We start from the raw sequence: 20,927 nt of genomic DNA, 5'->3' as shown, positions 1-20,927 counted from the left end.
TCCCCAAGGTGATGAACTCGGTCGAATATAACCTTTCTCCAATAATTCCTTAATTTGCTTCTTAATTTGCTCCAGATCATTTCCGGGCATCCGGTATGGTTTAGAGTGGATGGGAAATTAGAATAGAATAAGGGCCTAATGAGAGAAATCACTACGCATATGCTTATGATAGAAAGAAAATTTCAAATCAAGCAATTCACATAGATCACACCACACAAGCAAAAACCTATAGGTAAGGTCAAATCCACAAGAGATATGATCTCTTCAGACTACCGCAAATCATTCGTTGGACTCAACTTGGTAGTGGTGGTCTGAACTAAATCTCCTCAAATCAAAGTCAACTCTAGCTTCTTCTTCGTAAATGATGTCTTCATAAGTCATGGTCTCATCGGGCTGAGCAACTTGGTGATGGGGTTCAACAACTATTTTATTGAAGTGGAGAAGAGATAGAAATGAATAGAGAAAGTATAGACCAACGGATATTTAAGGAAGTCGTAAAATAGAGTTTTCTTCCTATGGCTTTCCATTTCCTAGTGGCCGTTTCCTACAGTCAGCGTGTGCTCTGATACCATCTTGTAACGACCCGGCCCAAACGGATCGAAGTCTCTGTGCTTAAGTGTCATCCCTGGATCGGTATGCTGACACACACAGTACTCGAGGAATTATAACAGAGTTCAATCACACACTTTATTACATCGAGGTCCTCAAAAGAGTATTTATTACAATAATATGGCCAAAGGCCATCTAAATAAAAATAACTGCGGAAGCTTCAAAGGTAAATGAGTCCATCCAACTCCACGGCAAAATGAGTGCAGAACAACGACCTATCGCACCTTTAATCCTCGTCGGAAAAGTCTGCAACATGAGACGTTGCAGCCGTGTAGGTCAGCACAAGGAATATGCTGGCAATTTCACACCATAGAATAATAATGAAAAAAATCTATCTCTATATGCAAATTTAGCTGGTGGAGGCTCTAAGTTTAATTTTTGCATAAAGCCAATTTTACCCTGCAACAAAGGAATAAATTTTTATTACTACTAAGTTAAAATGCCATTATTGAGAAGGTTCCTCCAACTCAATCCCAAAATCCCAATTTATTAGTAACCCAATAATTTCATTAAAAGAGTGATGAGATCAACCAATAATTCACTTCTAGATACTCAAGATGTCCGTAACCGGGACACGGCTAATCATGATTAGTTTGTACACTCTGCAGAGGTTTGCGCACTTTTTCACACAAGACTCGACCACCTTCATGATCGGAAGATCGAGACATAGCCTTTCTGAAGTATTTCCTCCAAACCCTGGATAGACCGGTACACCTACTTTCCCCTACATCAGCTAGTCTACCATGGAAAGAGGTCACACAACTTACTCAACTATGCCAGAGCCCATAATGGCTTGTGGCTGCACACGAAAGTTTCTAGGCATGAAATATCTTATGATCCCTTTGAGCCTGGGTGGCAGACCTAGGGTAATCACAAGGGTACTCCGGGATTCCCCTTGGGCAAGCACTGGTTACTCCAGGTGCCCCAAACAATCCACCCAGATGTGTATTAAAGTTGCCACCTTATGTTGTCCCAAAATTATTATCTCTCGCAACTTGCATGAATCACACATACCAATCCCTGTCTACGAGCATGGCTAAGCAATATATGATATAACGAATATTCCGGGGGTGATCAAAGGTCATAGGTTCCTACCACATGAACTACATACCATAACCACATGTTCCCAATCCTATGCATGCAATCTTTGAGGGTGAAACTAATGCATAGTAAAAACTGGGTATTGAAAATTATGATCAAAGTGTGAACTTGCCTTGCTGACGTTCGTTGAACTGTAAAGATTCGTAGTAGTAAGCTTCGCACTCCGGATGATCTAGCATAAGCAAGCAATAACATACATAGGCATACAAGCAAAGATCCAAAAAGAAAACAAATGAAAGACTTCGGAAAACTCCAAAACATCCAAATAAAGTTTCTATACAGAACGTAATTTTTATAGTAGCAAAAAATATGTGTGTTTGGGTTTAACAGAAAGTACACATCACGAGCTTCGATTTGCAAAAAGAATCACCAAAAACGGAGTTACGAAACTCGAGTTACGGCCTAACGAAGTTTGAATTCAGATCTGTTTGAATTCAAATTTTAAAATTTTCAAAAATATTTTTCGTTTGGTTCTCTGGATAGAGGGGATTTTTATGAACTATTAGGAAAAAGAATCACCTAATTTGGATCTATAGATTAAATGATACACTAAAAGAAAAATCTGACAGAAATCTGAAATAGGAATTTTTCTGAAAAAAAACTAATTTCAGCCGGCGACATGTGGTGCTCCCTGGTTGGTCGTACGGGCGTTTGCTGCTAGTTTAGGAGAGGGTGGCCGATCTATAAGGGAAAAAAACTGAAGCGAACATGGGCTCGTTCAACTTACAGAGAAGAACGGGAGGTTTGGGGAGGCTCTCGCGTGGTGATGGCGGTGGCTCCGGCGATAGTGGGCGGCGGCGGAGGTGTCTACGATATGCAGCGGAGAGTGGCTCGTCCAGTGGTGGGGTCCGTGAAGGTCGGCGATGACGAACGGCGACAAAACCAAGCGATGAAGCTCGCGTACTCCAGGTGCTTCGGTGAAGATAACGTGGTCGAGGTGGCCTCTGTAGATGAAGAGGGAGTGCGAGACCATGTCAAATGGAGTCTAGGGATCAAGGGGAGTCGGAACCGAAAAGGATAAGGCTCGGGACGGCTCACCGGCATCGAAAACTTGCGATGAACTGCAGCTTCTGAGGCGAGATTGGAACGTCGAGTGCGTCGTCTAGAGGTGGTTTTGGCGAGGGATTTTTGACTGAATCGGTCGAGGAGAGTCGTGACTATTTATAGGACATCTTCCTTGGTCCTGAGTTTGGCCGGAGTTAGGATTTCCAAGAATTTGAAACAAAGAGGCGTCGGGAGTAATGTACGCGTACGTTTCTGTTGTCTGATGGTGAGGAGGAAGTTGAAAAGGTGGGGTCCAAGCGTCAGGGGAGAGAGAGAGTCAACGAGGAAGAGGAAGAGCGAGCGTGCGAGGGAAACCTTCCTGGGGCGCTGGCCTCGTTCTTTTTTTAATCACATGGGGTTGGGCGCTGAGCGAGCACTGGAGCCCCGCTCGGTTCGCTGGCCTCACTGGCTGGGCTTGGCTGGCGCTAGCTGGGCCGACTGTTTTTTTAAATCATTTTTTACAGCAGCATTAAAGCACCAAAAGACAAATGAAAATAAGTCTAAGAATTCCCAGAAAATTCACATAGTTATATGGTCTTATATATGACCTAGTGAACTTTTATCTGGCCTAAACTTCAAGTTTTTAAAAACAAACATTTTTTCTTAACTAATAAAATAAATTGCAAATAAAACCCAACAAATATATTTTGGTTCCAAATTCAATTTCCAATAATTTCTTTGTGTTTTTGAAGAAGTCATTTTATCTTCTCTCTTTATTTTATTTTTGATATAATGGAAATCAATTTTTGGTGAAATCAAATTTGATCCATATCCCAACTTTGAAATTCTCAAAAATGGTTTTAGGGAAACTTCCAACTCTCTCTTTTGGTCCTTGAGTTGCTCAAAGTTCCTTGGATCAAAAATCAAATAAAATAAATGGGGCAAAATGCATAAATCATGGATGCATATGAATGATCTATTATAAACATCCAAATTGAAAATTGGGATGTTACTATTCCCGTATACATTTCCCTTTGTCCATCCGTATGTTACTTGCCCGAGATTCGATCGTCGGTATCTCCATACCTAGTTCAATCTCGTCACTGGTGGGTCTCTTTACTCGTTCCATAATACAAGATCCCGTGGCTAACTCCTTAGTCACATTGCTTGCAAGATCATTGTGATGCTATATTACCGAGTGGGCCCCGAGATACCTCTCTATTACACGGAGTGACAAATTCCAGTCTTGATCCATGCCAACTCAACAGACACCCTCGGAGACACATGGAGATCATCTTTATAGTCACCCAGTTACGTTGTGACGTTTGATACACACAAGGTACTCCTCCGGTGTCAGTGAGTTGCATGATCTCATGGTCATAGGAACAGATACTTGACATGCAGAAAATGATAGTAATAAACTTGATACGATCATATGCTATGCTTATAGTTTGGGTCTTCTCCATCACATCATTCTCCCAATGATGTGATACCATTATCAAATAACTCATGTCTATGGCTAGGAAACTATAGCCATCTTTGATCAACGAGCTAGTCCGGTAGAGGCCCACTAGGGACATGTTGTTAACTATGTATCCTCACATGTATTTGAGTTTCTAGTCAATACAATTATAGCATGGATAATAAACGATTATCATGAACAAGGAAATATAATAGTAACCACTTTATTATTGCCTCTAGGACATATTTCCAATAGTCTCCCACTTGCACTAGAATCAATAATCTAGTATTACATGGTAATGAATCTAACACCCATAGATTTCTGGTGTTGATCATGTTTTTCCCGTGGAAGAGATTTAGTCAATGGATCTGCAATGTTCAGATCCGTATGTACTTTGCACATATGTATGTCCTCCTCCTTGATCGCATCGCGGATGGTATTGAAGCATCACTTTATGTGTCTGGTCCTCTTGTGAAACCTTGGTTCCTTGGCAAGAGCAATGGCACTAGTGTCATCATAGAACGGAGTCATTGGGTCCAGTGCACTGGGCACAACTCCAAGATCTGTCATGAACTACTTCATCCAGACACCTTCCTTCGCCGCCTCCGAGGCAGCTATGTACTCCGCTTCGCATGTAGAATCAGCTACCATGCTTTTCTTGGAACTACACCAGCTTACTGATATGTCTCCAACGTATCTACTTTTCCAAACACTTTTGCCCTTGTTTTGGACTCTAACTTGCATGATTTGAATGAAACTAACCCGGACTGACGCTGTTTCCAGTAGAACTACCATGATGTTGTTTTATATGTAGAAAAGAAAAGTTCTCGGAATGTCCTGGAAATCCACGGAGGCACTTTTTGGAATTAATAAGATTTTTTGGCGAAAGAATCAATGCCAGGGGGCCCACAGGCTGTCCACGAGACATGCCCTCCCTAGGGCGCAGCCTCCTATCTCGTGGGCCCCCTGGACCTCCACCTACGTCAACTCCAACTCCATATATTCACGTTCGGGGAGAAAAAAATCAAGTAGAAAGTTTCATCGCGTTTTACGACACGGAGCCGCCGCCAAGCTCTAATCACTCTCGGGGGGCTGATCTGGAGTCCGTTCGGGCTCTAGAGAGGGGGATTCGTCGCCGTCGTCTTCATCAACCATCCTCCATCACCAATTTCATGATGCTCACCGCCGTGCGTGAGTAATTCCATCGTAGGCTTGCTGGACGGTGATGGGTTGGATGAGATTTACCATGTAATCAAGTTAGTTTTGTTAGGGTTTGATCCCTAGTATCCACTATATTCTGAGATTGATGTTGCTATGACTTTGCTATGCTTAATGCTTGTCACTAGGGCCCGAGTGCCATGATTTCAGATCTGAACCTATTATGTTTTCATGAATATATGTGTGTTCTTGATCCTATCTTGCAAGTCTATAGTCACCTATTATGTGTTATGATCCGACAACCCCGAAGTGACATTAATCGGGATACTTCTCGGTGATGATCGTAGTTTGAGGAGTTCATGTATTCACTATGTGCTAATGCTTTGTTCCGGTTCTCTATTAAAAGGAGGCCTTAATATCCCTTAGTTTCCGCTAGGACCCCGCTTCCACGGGAGGGTAGGACAAAAGATGTCATGCAAGTTCTTTTCCATAAGCACGTATGACTATTTACGGAATACATGCCTACATTACATTGATGAATTGGAGCTAGTTCTGTGTCACTATATGTTATAGCTATTACATGAGGAATCGCATCCGGCATAATTATACATCATTGATCCATTGCCTACGAGCTTTTCATATATTGTCCTTCGCTTATTTACTTTTCTGTTGCTACTGTTACAACTACTACAAAAACCCAAAAACATTTATCTTTACTTTTACTACCGTTACCTTTATTATCATACCACTTTTGCTACTAAATACTTTGCTGCAGTTACTAAGTTATCCAGGTGTGGTTGAATTGACAACTCAACTGCTAATACTCAAGAATATTCTTTGGCTCCCCTTGTGTCGAATCGATAAATTTGGGTTGAATACTTTACCCTCGAAAGTTGTTGCGATCCCCTACACTTGTGGGTTATCAAGACTAATTTGTGGCGCCGTTGCCGGGGAGCATAGCTCTATTCGCTGAGTCACTTGGGATTTATATATGTTGATCACTATGAAGAACTTGAAAGACGCTAAAACCAAGATTTTGCCCTCAACTACGAGGGGAGGTAAGGAACTGCCATCTAGCTCTGCACTAGATTCTCCTTCCGTTATTAGTAGGCTTGCGACACCTAAACCTGCTACTGCTATGAGTTCTGATATGTCGCATGTTATTGATGATGCCACTTATGCTATGCATGATGAAACTACTTCTGTGCGTGATACTACTTTGCCATTAGGTGAATTTCTTGATGAACAACTTGCTAGAGTTAGGGGGAATGAAATTACTGAAGATCCTATTATTGATGATAGTGATGATGAAGGTTCTCCCAAAGATTATGTATTACCTGTTGTTCCTAAGGGTTATGTTATGAATGAAGAAGCTGCTAGGGAAATTTTTGCTTGCAATGATAGAAATGATCTTAAGAAATTATTAGCTAAATGGAAGCAACAGTCTCTTAATGCTAGAATGAAACCCGATCCTGCTTTTGCTACTTCACCTATCTGTGTTACTGATAAGGATTATGAATTCTCTGTTGATCCTGAGATTATTACTTTAGTTGAATCAGATACTTTTTATGGCTTTGAATCTGAAACTGTTGTGGCACATCTTACCAAGTTGAATGATATAGCCACCCTGTTTACCAATGATGAGAAGTCTCGCTATTTATATATCCTTAAGATATTTCCGTTCTCATTAAAGGGTGATGCTAAGACTTGGTATAATTCCCTTGCTCCTGGTTGTGTGCGTAGTCCCCAGGATATGATTTATTACTTCTCTGCTAAATATTTCCCTACTCATAAGAAACAAGCTGCCTTGCGGGAAATATATAATTTTGTGCAAATCAAAGAAGAGAGTCTCCCACAAGCTTGGGGGAGGCTTCTCCGGTTACTTAATGCTTTGCCTGATCATCCTCTTAAGAAAAATTAAATACTTGATATCTTTTATAATGGACTAACCGATGCTCCCAAGGACTACTTGGATAGTTTGCTGGTTGTGTTTTCAGGGAAAGAACAGTCGACGAAGCTAAAATATTATTGAATAATATGTTGACTAATGAAAATAATTGGACTCTTCCCGAGCCAGTTCCCGAAGTAATTCCTGAACCAATTGAGCCAACTCCTGAGCCTATTCCTAAACCCACTCCGAAGAAGAGAGGTGTTTTATTTCTTAGTCCCGAAGATATGCAAGAGGCAAAGAAATCAATGAAAGAAAAAGGTATTAAAGCTGAAGATGTTAAGAATTTGCCTCCTATTGAAGAAATACATGGTCTTAATGTACCGCCTGAAGAACCACATTGTCTTGAAAACCCGACACAGGTAGTAAAGGTAAATTCTCTCTATAGATATGATAAAGTTGAAATTCCCTCTATAAATTTCATAGCCCATGTTTAGATGAATTTGATGACTTTATGGCTAGACAAGAAAGTTTTAATGCTTATGTTGGTAGAGAGTTAAAGAATAATGCTTTCGAGATAGGACGTGTAAGCGATAATCTGGCTAGAGTTAAAGATGAACTTCACCGCGTTAGCAAATATGCTTCTATGGTTGCTACTCAAGCTGAGCAAGTACTTAAAGCTCAAAATGATTTGCTTGATGAATTAAATAATAAAAATGACTTTGTTGTTAGAGTGGCTACTAGAACTGGTAGAATGACTCAGGAACCTTTGTATCCTGAAGGCCACCCTAAGAGAATCGAGTAAGATTCTCAGAGAAATAATTTAGAGGCACCTAGTTCTTCTAAAAAGAAGAAAAAGAAAAATGATAGGACTTTGCATGCTTCTAGTGAACCTACTGTAGACACACCTGAGAATCCCAATGATATTTCTATTTCTGATGCTGAAACTCAACCAGGTGATGAATATGAACCTACAGATAATGTTAATGATAATGTTCTTGTTGATGCGCAACCTAGCAAAAACAACGATGTAGAGATTGAACCTATTGTTGATCTTGTTAACCCACAATCAAAGAATCAACGTTATGATAAGAGAGATTTTGTTGCCAGGAAGCACGGTAAAGAAAGAGAACCATGGGTTCAGAAACCCATGCCCTTTCCTCCTAAACCATCCAAGTCAAAGGATGATCAGGATTTTGAGCGCTTTGCTGAAATGATTAGACCTATTTTCTTACGTATGCGCTTAACTGATATGCTTAAAGTAAATCCTTATGCTAAGTATATGAAGGATATCATTACAAATAAAAGAAAGATACCGGAAGCTGAAATTTCCACCATGCTTGCTAATTACACTTTTTAGGGTGGAATACCAAAGAAACTTGGAGATCCGGGTGTTCCAACTATACCTTGCTCCATTAAAAGAAATTATGTTAGAACTGCTTTATGTGATCTTGGAGCCGGAGTTAGTGTTATGCCTCTCTCTTTATATCGTAGACTTGAATTGAATAAGTTGACACCTACTGAAATATCTTTGCAAATGGCTGATAAATCAACTTCTATACCTGACGGTATTTGTGAGGATGTGCCTGTTGTGGTTGCAAATGTCACTATCTTAACGGACTTTGTTATTCTTGATATTCCCAAGGACGATAGTATGTCTATTATCCTTGGTAGACCTTTTCTTAATACTGCAAGGGCTGTTATTGGTTGCAACAAAGGCAATGTCACTTTTCATGTTAATGGTAATGAGCATACGGTACACTTTCCAAGGAAACAATCTCAAGTTCATAGCATCAATTCTATTGAAAAAGTTCCAACTATCAGTTTTGGAGGTTTTGAATTTCCTCTCCCTACTGTCAAGAAAAAGTATGATATTCTTATTGATGGGGATTTTCACATCCCCATTGAGGTAACTTAGTGTTATTCAAAATTTCTCCGGTTCCGTGTTATTCGGAATGAGTTTGTTAACAAGACTTGATCAACCTTGTTAGTGGATTCATTTTGATGATCACGAGATGGATGAAACTAGAAGGCACAACCTTCTGTACCCTCCTTTTACTTTCTGTTATTCAGAATAAATAAAGGAAAAATAGTATTATCTGTCTGTTTTCTGAATTATCCGTGCATTAAAAAATAGTCCGAAAATAAAAGTGCTCCAAATGCCCTGCAAATTTAGTATGATTTTTTCTGGAGTATTTGAGGATTTTAGGCACTCAAAACACTGCAGGAGGGGCAAGCACCAGGCCACGAGGGAGGAGGGCACGCCCCCCCCCCCTATAGAGCGCGCCCCCCTGTCTCGTGGGCCCCTGGTGGCTCCCCTCCACTTATGCTAGCACCCACACACTTCATCTTCTACCCAAAAAAATCCCCATCCAGCTCAAGCACGAGTTCTAGCTCGTTTTGCTGTGATTTTCGATCTCTTAGCTCAAAGCTCCTTTCACAAAACTGCTTTGGGAGATTGTTGCTTGGTATGTGACTCCTCCATTGGTCCAATTAGTTTTTGTTCTAGTGCTTTATTCATTGCAAATTTTTGCTGCATAGGTGACCATGTTCTTGAGCTTGCATGTTAAAATTTTGAGGTCCCAAGCAATTCCAGTGCATGATATAGGCTTTAGGCACTTGTAGGAGTAGTTGCCACCAATCTTGTTTAGTTTTATTCACTTTTATTTTGAAGTTACTAAAAATTTCAGAAATTTTCAGAAAATGTTGAGGAAACTTTTGAGGGGCTCTTCTAGCCAAAGCTGTCAGGAAAAACAAGCCAAAGCTCTCAGGAAAAACAAGCCAAAGAGAAGGAAAAAGCCAAGTATAATCTTCCTCGCTTAGCAAAAGTACGGTCTTGTGAATGGCCGTATGAGGATTTCTTGAAAGAAGCCGGAATTCATGAAGATTTTTATGCTTTTATCGAGACTGCAGGCCTCACCGGTTTCATGAACGACCGAATCGATCAGTATCTCTTACTTACCAATATTTTCGTGCAAAACTTTTATTGTTATCCTAAGAACTCACCGCTTGCAGTATCATTTCATTTATATGATGAGTTCAAAGAAATGTCTTTACATCATTTTTTTGCGGTATGTAGGATACATTATGAGGGAGAATTAGAGGAACCCCATCGTGAAGATGCGGGTGGCTTCGTTAAAACTATTGTTGTGGAAGAGCCAAAGAAGGGCTCTGAGGCAAAAGTCTCTAGCATACACTTTCCTGTTTTACGCTATTTTGCCATATTTGCTAGTAGATGCTTGATTGGTTGTGGAAATAGTGGAAATTTGAGTGTTCCAGATATTATTATTCTTCAACATGCTTTGCTGGGAGATAATACTTTTAGTTTGGGTGTCGTCGTTGCTAAACGGCTAGCCCTGAATCATACAAAAGGCCCCATATTTGGAGGTATCTATGTTGCACGTCTTGCTAAACATTTTCAAATACCCATTAGGCATCATGAGGAGGATGAGATAAAATTGCCTCCTCACATTTTGGATTACAAGATCATGGTAGCACACAAGTTTATTGTTGACAACGAAGAAAAGATGCTCTTGTATAAACTTAGATTCAATAAGAAACACATTGAGATTATTATTTTGCCTGCGCCTCTTTTGTTTGATTTGCTTGCAGAAAATCGTCTTGTCACGGCGGAAGCAGTGAAAAATCATCGAGCTCAAGCTTTTACTCCAGAACCTGAGCCGGAACCTGAGCTGAACCCTTATCGTGTATCATCTGTCCAGTGGGATCCGGAGATGACCAGCCAGTGGTATCCTGATTACACCTCCCATTACACCGGGGAGAATAGCGGCGGTCCTTGGTATTAGAACAACTTAGGCCAAAAGCCTAAGCTTGGGGGAGTACGTATTTCTCACCGACTTTACATTCACGTTCACACACTAGTTGTCGGTGCTCATTGTCGGTGTACTAGAATAGGGGTACCCTAGTACCCCGAACTTGTGCACGGGCAGTTGCAGCACCCCGTGGCAAGGCTTGCCGGGAGAACACCAAGATCCTCCGTGGTTCCCTTGGAGCCATTCAAGAACAAAGTATTTAAGCTCAAGAGACAAGGCCCCGGCAAGAGGAGCTCGCCGGGAAGGCCAACCAAGGCACTCCAAGGAACTTGCCACGATGCGCCACGCGCTCCGGCAAGGCAACAAGGCCCCTGCAAGAGGAGCTTGCCGGGAAGACCAACCAAGGTACCTCGAGGCCCGGTGAGCGACAAGCTTCCGGACCCGACAAGATAACAGCAGCGGCAAGGCGCTTGCCGCGGCAGGCGGCCACTCTGTGCCCACGCTCCAGCGCATCCACCAACGTGTCGCTCTGGGGGCCTCTCCAGGCGCGCGTGGCGGGAGGCTGTGCAGCCAGCGGTGCGCAGTGGCATGCGAAGCTGACAAGATCGCCATCGTGGCGAACAGTGGCGCCCCTAACGGTCCTTTCCTGCACTGTTTGGGCGACTCAGACGGGCATTTAATGCCCTTGTCCCCTGCCGTCAGGGTTAGGTAGGGTGCACTGTACAAGTAACTGTACCAACCACCTCACTTTTTACATTTGTACCCTTCTCTGCGTTGCCACCTGTCGGTGACCCCTTTAGCGTATAAAAGGAGGCCCATGCGCAACATAGAGGGGGTTCGACTGGTTCGGAACCCAGAAAAACACTACGCTCTCTCTCTCTCTGGAGCAAGAACACAAGATAATCAAACAAGCAGCAGTAGGAGTGTTATCTCTCCGGAGAGCTCCGAAGCTGGGTAAACTGCTCGTGTGCTTCGCCTGGATCTGCTCTTCGTGTGATCTCCGCCCCCCGCCGAACCGAAAGGGGCTCGGTCCGCCGGCCCCATAGATGTTCGTGGATCAGTTTCCCCGACATCTTTGGCGCGCCAGGTAGGGGGCGTCGAGATTGTGTGAACCTGATCCGGCGTTCACACAAGCTAGATCTTCATTCCCTTCATCAACATGCCACCGAAGAAGAAGACTTCGGCGGCAGCCGCTCCGTCCACGTCACTTCCGCCACCGTTGGAGCAAACGGGTGGTGGAATGGACGCCGGCGGAAGAATGGACGTCGACGAGGAAGCTTATGATGCTGCCAGGTCCAAGGACAAGGCTGCACAAACCTCGGCGACTGTACATGTTCCGCGCCACTCACAGGAGGTGCAAGACCAACAGCGTCATGGCACTCGCAGTGCCATACGCATGATAGGCCAAGACCAAGCTGGTGGATCTCGGGGCGCTCAAGACCAGCATGCACGCCAGCGTGCTGGCACGAGCGGGGCACGGTCGCCTGGACGGGATACTGCTCCTTCTAACATAGTTAGAAGTCCGAGCACGTCCCGCTCCTCGTGCCGTCCGCCACTGCCACCCACCACTCCAGCAGAAGCTTTGGCGTGAGCTCAACTGCTCCTAGATTACCCTCCGACGTCGGACAAGATCGACGAATGGAGGGCCACCATTCAGAGTCTCATCGGCTACGCCAACGGCGACACTCCACGGCGGCTAAGCGCGTCGCTGCCGCGGCAGGGTTGCCGGGAGCGAGCCGGTGGCGACGAAATGGGTGGAGGTGCAACTACCATGCAATCACCACCCCGAAGGCCAAGATCGCCGACTCGCCGGATCCACCTCGACAGCGACTCCACCACATCGTCGGATCCACGAGCTCGCCGCGATCAGCGCCAAGTTCTTCATGATCGACAACAAGAAGACGCTCGAACTCGCATCGAGCGCCGAAGAGAAGCACAACGTCAATCCGACAAGTGCGCTAGGCCCTCTGTTGACATGCATGCGCCAGGGGAACCAGGCGATCTATCGTACGCGGTAGGTTGCCCTGCGTTCACTCGTGAGCTGCGGCAAGTCCAGTGGCCCAGCACGAAGAACTTCAAGCCAGACGTACCAGAGAAGTACGACGGCAAGACGCATCCGTCGGAGTTCCTCAGCATCTACACCATTGCGGTGCAGGCTGCCGGGGGACGGGATGACAAGATCCTTGCCAACTACTTCCCGCTGGTGCTCAAGCCCAATGTCAGATCCTGGCTCATGCACTTGCCGGACAACTCCATATCCTCTTGGGCTGATCTGTGCCATCAGTTTGTCGGCGCCTTCACAGGCGGACACAAGCCTCATGGCCAGGAGAGTGATCTTCATCTGCTCACCCAGAAGGAAGGAGAGCCCCTGCGCAAGTACATTCAGAGATTCAGCAGTGTGCAGCACAACATCCCAGACGTCCACCCTGCCGCGGTGATCAGCGCGTTCCATCAGAACGTGCGAAACCGCAGGATGCGGGAGGAAATGGCGATGTGCAAGATCAAGGACGTCAGTGAGTTATATGCACTGGCCGACAAGTGTGCATGTGCTGAGGAAGGGAGGAGACTCCCCGGAGAGAATGTAGGAGCGGGAGGATCTGACAGTGAAGATGCTGCCCCGGCAAGGAAAAACCGGCGGCGGAACAACAGGAAGAGGAAAGGCAAAGATGTGCTAGTTGTTGAGCAGTCCGGCAACGGTGGTGGCGCCAAGAAAGCCAAAGCTGGTGACTCTGGCAAGGAGGTTGCCGCGGAGATGGCGGTCGCCGACAAGCAGGACGGCACCAACAAGCAGTATTGCAAGATCCACCACACTAAGGGCCATGATCTCCAGAGCTGCAAGAAAGTCGAGCAGCTTGTTGAGCAACAGAAAGCTGAATACGAGCGGCGCGACAAGGAGAAGGCCCAGGAAGGTGCTGGGGGATCCGGCAAGAAACGTCCCGACCAAGGAGGACGCCGCGGCAAGGCCAAGCAGCGGCAAGGAGACAGACCTCCTCGCGGCTGCGACAAGGATGAAGATGACGACGACGATGAAGACATGGATGATGAGGAGACTGATGAGCAGGAGTTCCAGAAAGCCACAGAGGTCCTGTGCGTTGACGGTGGTGCTTCTCTGCATACCTCGCACCGTCAGCTCAAGCAGTGGGTGCGGGAAGTTAATGTAGCAGAACCACCCGTCGAGTCACGCAAGCCTCTGAAATGGTCCAGCACGCCTATCATCTTTGATATTGAGGACCACCCTGATCGCATAACTGCGGTCGGGTGCTTGCCGATGTTGGTTTCACCAACAATCTGCAACCTCAAGGTCACTAAGATGCTAGTTGACGGCGGGGCCGGCTTGAACCTGATCTCCTCCGCGGTGCTCCAGAAACTCCAGATCCCTGACAGCGAGCTCGAAGAGACCGGTACATTTCAAGGAATCAACCCGGGAAGGAGCAAGCCGAAGGGAAAGATCACGTTGCCGGTAACATTTGGCAGCGAGCTGAACTTCAGGACTGAGAGGGTCACGGTTGATGTTGCTGACTTTCCATTACCTTACAATGGAATCCTTGGCCGTCCGGCACTCGCCAAGTTCATGGCAGCCTCTCACTATGCTTACAACGTACTGAAAATGCCAGGCCCGATAAGCGTCATCTCTGTCCCTGGAGACAAGAAGGATGCTCTTATCTGTGCCGACAAGATCTACCGGGAAGCAGCTGCCGCAGCAGAATGCAAGACACTTGCTGCTGAAGCTCCCGGGGGGAAGAAGAAGACCAAGTCCGGCAAGAGCTCTGATGCCCACTCCGGCAAGCGCACCTCTTCGGAGTGCTGCGCTACCGTTGAGGACGCACCATCGAGCTCCACCGGCAAGTGTAAGAAGGCAATGGCAGCTCCACCTGAGACCAAGAAGGTGTCCGCCAAGGAGGACGGCACTGGTGGTACCTTCACCATCAGCGCCACTCTTGACCCCAAATAGGAAAGCGCGCTCGTTGCTTTCCTGCGGGCGAATGTCGACGTGTTTGCGTGGCAACCGTCTGATATCCCCGGTGTTCCCAGGAAAGTAATTGAGCACCACCTTGCCGTCTGTCCTCATGCGCGGCCCGTCAAGCAGAAAGTCAGGAAACAGGCAGTGGAGCGCCAAGAATTCATCGCAGAAGAAATCAAGAAGTTGGAAGCAGCAGGCCTTGTCAGAGGAGTGCTCCATCCCACGTGGTTGGCCAATCCTGTTGTCGTGCGCAAGGCTAACGGGAAATGGAGGCTTTGTATTGACTTCACTGATGTTAATAAAGCTTGTCCCAAAGACCCATTTCCCTTGCCGCGCATTGACCAGATTGTTGACTCCGCAGCCGGATGTGATTTGCTTTCATTTCTTGATGCATACTCAGGATACCATCAGATCTTCAAGATAGAAGAACAGGGTGACCCTGATTCAAGATTTAGACGAGAAATTTGCAAATCTGCGCAAGATCAACCTCAAGCTTAACCCCGAGAAGTGCGTGTTTGGAGTCCCTTCCGGCAAGCTTCTCGGGTTCTTTGTGTCTCAGCGGGGAATTGGAGCCAATCCCGACAAGATCAAGGCCATTGAGCAGATCGAAGCACCAAAGCGCGTCAAGGATGTACGAAGGCTTGCCGGTTGCGTGGCTGCTCTCAGCAGGTTTATCTCTAGATTTGCTGAGCGCGCCCTGCCATTTTTCAAAATTTTGAAAAAGGCAGGTCCAATAAAATGGACTCCGGAGGTGGAGGTTGCGCTGCAGGACTTGAAGAGATACCTGTCCTCCACTCCAACACTTGTCGCACCTAAGCCGCAAGAGAAGTTGCTGCTGTATATAGCGGCAACCAATCAAGTGGTTAGTGCTGCGTTAGTGGCGGAGAGGGAGGCAGATGATGAGCCAGCAACCACGGCAGATGCATCCAGCGACAAGCAGGGGGCTTCGCCGACAAGCTCTGGTCCCGACAGACATGGATCTGCGCAGGAGCATGATAAGATGCAGAAGAGAATGGTGCAGCGTCTAGTTTACTTTGTGAGTTCCCTTCTACAGGGGGCTAGATCAAGGTACTCTGGTGTGCAGAAGTTGCTTTTCGGCCTCCTCATGGCCTCGAGAAAGCTGCGCCATTACTTCCAAGCACATGAGATCACAGTCGTCACTCGCTTTCCGCTGAAGAGGATACTGCAAAATCCAGAAGCGACAGGCAGGATTGTCGAGTGGACGCTGGAACTGTCAAGCTTTGGCCTCAAGTTTGAGAGCACTTCAACTATCCAAAGCAGAGCATTGGCAGAGTTCATAGCAGAATGGACGCCAACACCAGATGAAGAAATTCCAGAGACGAGCATCCCCGTCAAAGAGGCAAGAAAAGAGTGGCTGATGTACTTTGATGGTGCCTTCTCGCTGCAAGGCGCCGGTGCGGGCGTGCTGCTTGTCGCGCCCACCGGAGAGCACCTCAAGTACGTAGTCCAGATGCACTTTCCCAAGGAGCAAGCAACCAACAATACTGCAGAGTATGAAGGATTGCTTGTCGGTCTCAGAATCGCAGCAGACCTTGGGATCAAGAAGCTCATTGTCAGGGGTGACTCACAACTTGTCGTCCGCCAAGTGAACAAGAACTACCAGAGTCTATTGATGGAAGCATATGTTGATGAAGTGAGGAAGCTAGAAGAGCACTTTGACGGCCTACAGATGGAGCATATCCCAAGAGCTCAGAATGACATTGCTGATGGCCTGTCAAAGTGCGCCGCACTAAAGTTACCTGTGGAACCAGGGATCTTTGTGCACAAGTTGACTCAACCATCCGTAACACCATCAATTGGACAAAGCAAGAAGAGGAAGTTGGTTTCTGGTGACTACTTTCCGGCAGAGCTCCCCGAAGCCGCCGCCAAGAAAGTCCCCAAGATCAACACCAAGGATGCTGAGGGGCAGTCTGCTCCGGCAAGCCTTATGGTTTGTTCCATTGAAGCAGACGCTCCCGACAAGTTTTGCTCCGGCAAGCTTGCCGGGGAACATCAAGCTCCGGCAGGGCCGCAAGTCCTTGCCGTAGAAGCGGATGTTCCCGCAGCAGCAGATGTGCCTTTAGTCCTTGTTGTCGAGCCACGAGCTCCAGCATGGGCACAACAGATTGTCCATTTCCTTCAGACAGGAGAACTTCCCGAAGAGCAAGAAGAAGCGGAAAAAGTAGCCCGGCAGTCAAGTATGTACCAGTTTGTCGATAGCATACTGTACAGAACAAGACTCAACGGTGTGAAATTGAAGTGTATTTGCCGGGAAGATGGACAAAAGCTGTTGGCAGAGATACATGGAGGCATATGTGGCCACCACATTGGCGCAAGAGCACTTGCCGGCAAAGCTTTCCGGCAAGGTTTCTTTTGGCCGACAGCCGGCCAGGATGCAACTACACAAGTAACCAAGTGTGAAGCGTGCCAGTTCCACTCCAAACAGATACACCAGCCAGCTCAAGCTCTCCGGACGATCCCTTTATCCTGGCCATTTTCGGTCTGGGGGCTCGATATCCTCGGCCCTTTCCCTCGAGCTGTTGGGGGCTTTGAGTACTTGTACGTCGCAATCGACAAGTTCACAAAGTGGCCGAAAGTGCAGCCAGTGAGGAAGGTGACAGCACAGTCAGCAGTCAAGTTCTTCAGGTCAATTGTTTGCCGTTTCGGGATCCCTAACAGGATCATCACCGACAACGGCACGCAATTCACGAGCCGCACCTTCATGCAGTACGTCCAAGACCTTGGCGCCAAGGTCTGCTTCACTTATGTTGCTCATCCGAGAAGCAACGGTCAAGCAGCAAGGGCAAATGCTGAAGTGCTGCGCGGGCTCAAGACCAGAACTTTCGACAGGCTGCGCAAGTGCGGAAGAAACTGGATCGAGGAGCTGCCGGTGGTTCTTTGGTCGATCAGAACGACGCCAAATCGAGCCACTGGCCAGACGCCTTTCGCTCTAGTCTATGGAGCAGAGGCAGTTCTCCCCACGGAACTCGTATATGGATCACCTCAAGTGCTCACTTATGATGAGCTTGAGCAAGAACAGCTGCGACAAGACGACGCGCTGCCCCTTGAGGAAGATCGTCTTCAGGCTGCTGTACGAGCTGCTCGATACCAGCAAGCTTTGCGCCGCTACCATAGCCGCAAAGTTAAGGCCAGAAGCTTCGAGGAAGGCGACCTTGTTCTTCGGCGCGTTCAGTCCACCAAGAATTCCAACAAGTTGACGCTGAAGTGGGAAGGCCCTTATCGGGTGAAACGAGTCACAAGGCCCGGCGCTGTCCGCCTCGAGACCGAAGATGGCATTCCGGTGAGCAACTCCTGGAACATAGAACATCTTCGTAAGTTTTTCCCGTAGGGCGCGGTTGCCGGAACCCGTTCCGGCAACCACCTTTTGTACAAGTCTTGCCGCTGTTGCATGTAATCCTTTGTACAAAGCCGGGCGCAGATCCCGTGCATAAATAAAACCCCATGTGCTCCGCATAACTTGTCCATTTCATGCATTAGTTTCTTTCTTGCATGCGTTATCTGACACTTTGTGCAGCACCTACATCCGGTAAGCAATAACGAGCCGAAGGGCTCCATATCATTATTTTCTCTTCTATCTTTTTTTCTCAACAAAGGAAAAGAAGGTTCCCTCGCACACAAGTTTGCGGGGGGAAGGAGAAGATTGTGGTATGGACCAGGCGTCGTTCAAGCAAAGTTTTGCCTTGCCGGGAAGCAAACGACAGAAAAGCTAAGTTGCCAAAGTTTGAGCAATCAGTTTTTAAATTTTTGAGTTATCTTCCTCGAACGACCCTGCTTTGTATGGAAAACCTGTGCGCGGAGGAACCAACTCGTGGCTAGTTGCGCCCTTACTTTGTTTCGAGTCCGCTCAACAACTTAAGTGTGTTGCATCTAGTCGCGACAAGGTTTCTTGTCGGAAGCAGCGCCGCCAGCAGGCTGCTGACGTTCCGCACTCAGCGCTCGCGGCTCGGGTGCCTGCGCCGACAAGTTCCCTGGAAGCGTAGGGTAAAAACATACAAAGGAAGGAATCTAGTAGAGGAAATAACATAGCAATTGATAACAGAAATAAAGTTATATTACAAGATAACTTGTCGCAGCTCTAACAGACTGTTTTTCATAACATGATTAGCAGCGACAAGGGAAAAGAAGAAATGGGCGGCCTAGTCTACGCAATCGCCCTCAACCCTCTTGATCTCACTCACCTTGTCCACAATGGGTGCGACAAGGGCCTTGAGTGCGTCCCGATCGGCGTCTGGCGGCAAGGACTTGAGGACGTTGGTGAAGCTGAGGCCTGGATTGCGGAAGGCCACCTTCATCAGCACCTTCTGGAGAACCCCGGCGCAGATTCTGCGCGACTCGTCGGCCAGTTGCTTTGGGATCCTCTCCCGGAGCCGCTGGAGTGCCGTCGCCACGCCCTTGAAGAACAGGCTGAGCTTGGCGCTGGGTTGGAGATTCTCGCCGGAGGGATACCCAAAGTCCTCCATCCCCAGCTGCGCCAGCTCCTCATCGATGACTGCGGCAATATTCACCAGACCCTCGGTCCAATGCTCCACAGTATCTCTGAATGAGTTCTGGGTAACTGCGATGCTCTCCAGCAGCGCCTTGTCAGCCTTGACCTTCTCCGACAAGGTCTTCTCCCGCTCCTTGGCGTCGTCCAGCGTCTGCGTCAGCGTGGCCAGCTTCAACTCCAGGTCTGCATTGGAATCCTTGGCGGCGCTGAGCTCCTTGCCCCTCTCAACGAGGAGACCTTGCAGCTCACCGTGGGCGACAGCATCCTTCTCACGCTCACACTTGAGCGCAGCAAGCTCCTCGCCGCTCTTCCCGATGTTGGCCTCCAGCTGCGCCACCTTCTCCTCCAGCTCTTTCTTGGTGGCCTCTGCGGTTGCGGCAGCGTTCTTTGCTTCCTTGAGCGCCCCGCCGAGTGCTTGCTCGCGCTCGGCGAGCTCCTCCTCGTAGCTGTCGAGGTTGGCCTTCCGCTGCACCAATTCGCCTTCTCGCGCGGACTGCTTCTCGGCGGCCAGCCTTTGTTCCTCCTCAGCTTCGGCCTTCTCGAGAAGGAAGGCCGTGCGCTCCTCGGCGAGTCGCTCCCGCTCCTGTGCCAGGGACCGGAGAGCTTCTTGATTGTGGCCCCGGAGCTCCTCCGCGCGCTTCTCCATATCAACTCCCGCCTTCGCGACAAGCGCTTCCCGGGAAGCCAGCTTGGCTTGCCGTGCGCGGTAGAGTGATAGCAGCTTCCGCAGCAGCTGCTCCTCCTCAGGCTCGCCACTGCTGCTGCTGGGCGCATCGACCAACGACAGTCCAGCGGAGGCGAGCACCTCCTCATCGAAAGTTTCCCCCTCGACCGGCGCCCTGGAGCTCGACGCCCAGGGTAACTTGATGAAGATATCGTCGCTGGCCTTCAAGTAGGCGCCGGGCTGGGGCTCCTCGGAGCCCGGCTCCGTAGCAGCGGCAGAGGGATCGGCGGTCAGCGCAGCGCCTAGCGCTCCTGCGGCCTCAGGGTCGTCAGTGCGATCGCCCGACCCCTCGCCGGCTTCTGCGGCGGCAGCCTTGGCGGCCTCCTCGCCGGCGGCCTCATCAGCACCGGCCCCTTCTTCATTGGCGGCGGCATCGTCAGTGCTGCCATGCGCGCCTTCCTCGCCGGCGCCCTCTGTCTCCATTGGCTCAGCAGCAGATGGGTCTAAAGAACGAAGAAGGAAGAAAAATCAATCAAAAATCCAAGAGGAGAAAATCAGAAGAAGAAGAACCCAAGGGAAAGTTTTTGGACAAGTGAATTACCTGTGCCAAGATCTGCAGTTGCGGTCTCGGCCGCCGCAGGATCGACGGTGTTGTCCCTTGCTGGAGAACTGCCCCTTGCCGGAGAGTTCTCCCTTGCCGGAGAGCGCTCCCTTGCCGGGGACTCCTCCCTTGGCGGCGTAGTCGAAGCAGATGGCACTTCGGGACCAGCTTCCGGGCGCTCCTGATATGGCTGCTCTGCTCCTACACAAATCAACAAGC

This window comes from Triticum dicoccoides, chromosome 1B (genome assembly GCF_002162155.2).
Source record: "Triticum dicoccoides isolate Atlit2015 ecotype Zavitan chromosome 1B, WEW_v2.0, whole genome shotgun sequence".
Taxonomy (NCBI): Eukaryota; Viridiplantae; Streptophyta; class Magnoliopsida; order Poales; family Poaceae; genus Triticum; species Triticum dicoccoides.
Note: the sequence above shows the minus strand (reverse complement) of the source record.